Raw genomic sequence first — 6,775 nt, 5'->3', positions numbered from 1 at the left:
TTTGAATTATTAACTGGAAACAGTTATAGGATCTTTTATCCAGACACTTGTTTCCAGAAAGCTTAGTTCTAAAATACATCAATTCCATTTCCCATGGTGTCTTATTTGAACAAACAATTATTAAGTTTCTGACTAATTTGCTTTTCGATTTATTAATTAGACTGTACCTTGGACTCGATGTTAAGTAAGTTAGAATAATGGCATCATGCAGAATGCTGCCAAATCTGGTTGGACTTTTCATGTTTAAATGTTTACTCAGTTGCCTTGGTTCAGACAGTTCTGTACATTTTATCACCCACGTATTTTCCCACTTTGGGCTCCAAATTGGTTGAGCAAATTGCTTGTACCCATGGGTACTGTTGTCATTCAGGCTATTAGCACTTGAAAATACTGGAAAACATTTCAGGTGATGATGCAGGTGCAACTGTAGGTGCAGGTAATATGAAGTCTGCTTGTTGTGTGGCCGCAAAGCATATGGAATGGCCCCATTTGCCATTGGTGCTGTATATTTTGAAACAACCACTTATTTGGAATACCCCAAGTCCTATTCATTCTACATAATACCTATATAAATCTAATTTAAATTTTGTGGACAAAGAGCTGCTGTTAATTTCCTCCACAATTTCATTTTCCTTCATGATGCAAGTTTTGTGGCATTTTATATCTGAATAAATGATGTATGGTAACATGAAATTACAGAGATACATAAGTCCACTGCACATAGGGTTCAAAATTTCGAACGAAAAGTACTTGTTAATGTCCTCATGGATGACAGACGCTCACTTTTCTTTATATTTAATTATACCATAAAGAACAAACATAGCCACAAACAGACAAACATACTGTATCTCTCTCTGACCTAGTTTTTTCTTTCGTTCTCTAATTTTACAAATTGTTTTAATAAGTATTTTGGATGTAGTTTCCTTCAATAAAACTAGCCATACACATAAATGTCTGCTCGTTTGGCAGATAAGTTGCTAACTTTGTCTGAAGGGGCTGATTTGGTATTTTGAGTCTGCCATGTACAAACAACATAAGAACTAAATTATTGTAATTTGTTTGTGTGTATCCGCACCTCCTTACAAGACAAAACCCTCATGGCGAAACGCGTGTCAAGCATTTGAGCTCCGGTAAAGCACAAATGTGTGTTATACGAGAAGGGGTAATGGAATTGTTCTAAGGGTGGTGGTTGGCTCAATATATCTTAATGGGAAAATTTTATGCACCAAAACAAACTTTGTTAAGTAGGCGTGCTCACTAACTGTGAGGATAAGGAAACCTTATTTGTTGACGCTAAGGGGCAGATTTATCAAGGGTCGAAGGGAATTCGAGGGCATTTTCAAAGTAAAAAAATTAGAAATTCGGAATAATATTTTGGATACTTTGACCATTGAATAGGATGCCACGACTTTAAATTTATATCGAATTCGATTCAAAGTAAAAATCGTTTGAATATTCGACCATTCGATAATCAAAGAACTGTCTCTTTAAAAAAACTTCGACTTCAATACTTCGCCAAAATAAACCTGCCGAAGTGCTATGTTAGCCTATGGGAACCTTCTACAACCATTTTCGAAGTCTTTACACATCGAAGTAAAATCGTTCGATCGTACGCTAAAATCGTTCGATTCGAGCAATTTAATCGTTCGATCGAACGATTTTACTTCGATCGTTCGATGGCCAAATTCGAAGTCGAAGTATTTTAATTCAAGGGTCGAATTTGGAAGTATTTATCACTTCGAAATTCGACCCTTGATAAATCTGCCCCTAGGTATTCACTAGCAACAGGGATTAGGCCACACGAACCTAGGTGCCTCTGAGAGGACGTAGTGACAGGAAACCTGTACTGGCACATCAAACCTGGTTTATTACGCCGTATTTGTCTACGTCTGTAGAACAATTGTATGATAGAACTTACGCTTTTTTTATTTCACCATATAACCGCAGCTGCTGAACCATAACCGCCTAACTGTCATTTTCCCAGTTCAATTTACTACATAGGACAATTTATTTTTGAGGGCTGAGAGGTCTGATGTAAGATTGTGGTGGGGCCAGTGGGTAATTGCTACACACGCTGAGTATCCCGAATACCTTATACAAGATCAATATACATCAAGTGTTTTTAATTGTTTTTGACTTCATTGATTTTGCCCTTTTTTAACAGAGCTATTAAATGTTACATTTTATTCTAGTCCTTCTACTATTTCTGCACCAGTAGATTGAGAACTGCCTACTACAGACTTGGCACTTTTGGCACTAAAAAGCACTTTCTGTCTTAATGAATTAATATCATTGATGAATTAACCACCAAAACTAGTATATTTTGCACAGCATAAAAAAAGAAGTAGATATTAATAACAACAGTCTCTCATTTTTTCAAATGACACTTTATTGAAAAATCTATCACAATGAATTTTACATATGGTAACAATAAATCGATCACTCCAAGCAGTGTTTTCCTTTTTTTCCACACATACCAATCTTGTTTCACAAATTTTGGGATGGTACGACGATAAGAACTCTTCTTGGCAGTTTCTTTCTTTTGGGATATTTTTTTCAAACATAAGAACTAAGCAGTGTCAAATCATTTTGCCTGTACTGTCTTGCTTGTTAGGCAATACTTCTCTTTCTAGTTTTACCAGACATGCAGAAATAGAAGAAGTGAAGAGAGTTCATTTTTAATCATAGTAATTAAACCATTGGCTCAATGTACAATGGTTAAACAAAGCTATAAATTGAATGAACTAACAATGAATGCCATATTATATACAGTATAGAGCCATGTAGTCTGTAAATAAACAAAATAGTCCAAAACGCACCACAGTCGAGGGGAGGCTCAAGTGCACTGTCCTTAGCCTTCACCTGGGGAGCGGAAACAACCATATGTGTGAAAAAAATAGTTATCTTGTGACTAAGGGGCCTATTTACTAACAATCGAATTTCTATTTCTTCTCACAAATCTCTCAAAATGTTTTTTTCTATATTTCTTTAAAACTCTAAACATTTGAGATTTATTTATGTGTAAAAACCACAAAAAACTCTAACATAAAAATGTGCCAGGTAAAAGTTGTTAAGGTCCTATAGTCAATGGGAGCTGAGCTGATCCTATTGGACCATTTTTAATTAATTCTGTTATCAAGAGGTTTTCTGATTATTTTTGTTGCTAGGGATTGTCTAGGGATTGTCCAGAAAACACAAATTTTTAGAGGTTTTCAAGGTATTCATATTTTTAGCACATAATTCAGTGTACTCATTATATTTATTTTTATTTTTTCTATAAATTCTATGGCATTAGTGGTTTCTACTTTCTAATTTCTATACACCTGTTTGGAGTACTGCTCATTGAGTGCCTGCTTTCACACATATGGAAAAGCATGTAAATAATACAAGCAATACAATAATATATATTATTATCTATTGATTGATAGATTTATTTTCTAGCAGACTTTTTCCAGTAGCTGATTCTCTTCTTTTTAAAGTTATGCAAACTACCCCTCCGAAGATGGGCTTCCCATAATGTGGAGCCTTCTGGATAGAGGGTTTTCGGATAACAGATCCCATACCTGTAATATTAATGATAATAATATGTACCTAATAAATAACACACTTAAACCTTGTATACAAGATGTGAAACACTGCAAGAAGATGGCAGTATTAAGTCTTTTGGAAAAATCTGGTTTTAATGCAGGGTTTAGTTTCCAACTCATTTACTTTAACAGCCAGGGAAGTATGTGGGCTCCCCTATGAAAACATTCTGTATATGCATATTTACAGTATATAACACCATAACAGAGCCATCTTCTTTAAGGTTATGAGATCATGTGAAAATTCAGGGACACTGCTAAAAAATGCATGTTGCAGGGCATCAGTGTGGCAGCTCTACAGGAAAAAGCTAGATTCGGTGAAGTGGAAATTAAATAATTTAATGAAATGTCTGATTGTCTTAATGGGTTACTTGGATCCTTTATTGAGTTTTGTTTATTTCTGGTTTCCCCTTTTTGCAGTGAAATTGTGTGTATTGGTTGCATATGACATTAGGGCTCATTAATCGTATAGTTACAAATTTGCTCCAGTGCAAGTTACTGCACTTATCATATAAAAGTATAGGACCTGTTATCCAGAATGCTCGGGAACTGGGTAATGGATCTTTCAGTATTTGGATCTTCATACCTTAAGTCTACTAGAAAATCTTGTAAACATGAAATAAACACAATAGGCTCCCTTTGCTTCCAATAAGAAACAAGGAACTGTTTTATCATTACAGAGAAAAAAATTGATTATTTGGAGTCTATGGAGTATATGGGAGACAGGCTTGCCGTAATTTGGAACCTATTGGTTTCCAAATAAAGGATCCCATACCTGTATCACATACTTACTGCACAAGACATTTGGATTCAGTAAGGGAAATGCCTTATAAAAATCAACATCAACACTCATATAATGCAATTGAGAGTATCTGGCTCTAATTATTCTGCTACAATTTTTTTGAATGTTTTATCGAAAGGAAAAATCAAAAAATTGGTTCATGTTATAAAGTTTTCGCCAGGCCTAGAAACCCATGGCAGATCTTTGCTTTTAAAATGCCCACCAGTAAATGCTGCCTGCTGATTGTTTACTATAAGTTATTAGACCTTTGGCAAACTATGACTTTTTGTTATTTGCTAAGTGCAAAAAATGATTGCAAACTGTTTTTGTGAACTTGGCACACTTCCTCACAAGTTGGGCCCAAAGGCACTAAGTAGATCACAAAATGCTGCTCATTCTTGTGAATACGGTACTTCCAGAAATTGGTAGCACTGTAGCAAAGTAATAGAAACTCCTTTGGTGTAAGAATTATCTATTGGAAATTCAGTCTTACGTGTATTGTTGTAGGACATGTAGTGTAGTTCAGCAATGTCTCTCTCCGGCCCTCATGGTCCAGACCCACTCCCCCGATCAGGCGGAACTAAAAGAAAAATATGTGCCAGGGTTGACACGGTGGCTGAGGCAGCAACCCCAATGCGGCCCCCCTCTCCCGATTAATTAATTTACTAATATACAGTACTTCGCCTTTCTGCACTAGCAGAACCAAATTTCCAATTAAAAAATGGAAATTCGGCTCTTAAAGTTACAGGAGGCATTTTTTTGCCGCCCCTTGTAACTGGCCGCTTACCGTCACCTGAGACAAGGTTCTCACCTTGCCTCATGGCAGGAGCGGCCCTGGGCACTGCGTGCAGGATTTTGCGCATGTGCGTGGTGCGCCAACGTTCACCTAGTGGACCCCCAATGAACCAGCTTATGAATAGTGACTCCAACAGAATGTCCCCCTTATTTAGATGTATTGGGGTATTTTATACAGATTTGTGTTATAGCAAATGTACTGTAGTTCAGTGATATATCAAACTCATGTTTAGGGACTATGCTTAACAGCCAGTTATACAGTATATAACACGTGGCACAAAGCCAGTTATAGGAACTTGCTAGGAAATGTAAATGAATTTCAGCACCTATACAACTGCTCACCCCACAATGGTTTTAATCTTAAAAAGGAACTTTTAATAATACAATATAATTTTCATTTCCACCTTTTACTTTTTTTCCCCTCTGTGCTCACAGCTTTAGTGGAGTTCGGGGTACTATTACACCAGTTTCTATTTACTGTTTACTTGAGCTCAGCATCACCTGAGATAAAAAGTCACAGCCAATCACTAACACTCTGCTTATGTATTTATATAGCACCACAAAAGTCCACAGCACTTTACAAGGCTTAAACACAAACAGAGATGCAACTATTTTAAATTAAACTGTGAGAACAACTTTGTTAGTGTCTTAGTAGAGAGTAGAATGAGCTACATGGCCAGAAGTGCTTACAATCAATAAATATGCTTACCCAGACTACATAGTTATGCTGGATCAGGGAATATTTTATGCGCTACCAATTTCTTCTACACCTCCACATAAGTGGAAAGGTTTGGGATGACTAGAAGAGCCTAGTAAAACAGTTTAAGCTCATGTATCAGCAGCACAGTTACACTGGTTTGAAAAAACAAATGTGTGAGTCCAACACATAGGCCCATTTATCAAAAGTCTACTTTGTGTTAAGTTACAGTTTTTTTTTACTTTGAAAAATCTTAGTTTGCTTATTTATTAAAAAATTCACATTCAAAAAAATTTGAATAAAATCGTGAAAAATAACTCAAATATAATCTATATATGATTTTCAATGGGTCTAAAATTTAAAAAAACTTGCATTGAAGAAACACTTTAAATTTGCCATAGACCCGTCCCATTGATGTTTTCGATGAACTTGGCAGCTTTTAGATGCTGACGTTTTCCATTTGAATTTTAAAATTTTTTTTACACTTAATAACTATGCATTCAAGTTTTTTTTTTAAATTCAAACATTGATAAATCGCCCCCATAAAGTTGCTACACTGTAATTACTAACAGCACCATAACCACACACACACAAACACACATACACATAACTATCCAAGGTTTTGCAGTCATTATATATTTATATATAAAAATATCTGCATAAACATACACTGCACAACTTGTAACTAGCAGGCTTAGTAACTCCCAAAATTGTGTGTTCATGGCAAAAGTCTAAAGCTACCATGGGGCAGCAGCTGCCATATGTTCTGCATAAAAAAGAATAAGAAAGTAGAAAACACATTCTCTCACCTTAAATACAGTGCAGGGAAAGCTTTGGGTTTCTGCTTTTACTTTGCTCTTGGTTAGAGAGACAATGCATTACATGTCTAACCTTAATTTATAGCCCTCAAAGTCACAG

The sequence above is a fragment of the Xenopus laevis genome, chromosome 4L (genome assembly GCF_017654675.1).
Source record: "Xenopus laevis strain J_2021 chromosome 4L, Xenopus_laevis_v10.1, whole genome shotgun sequence".
In the NCBI taxonomy this organism is placed as follows: Eukaryota; Metazoa; Chordata; class Amphibia; order Anura; family Pipidae; genus Xenopus; species Xenopus laevis.
This window is presented reverse-complemented; position numbering follows the sequence as displayed.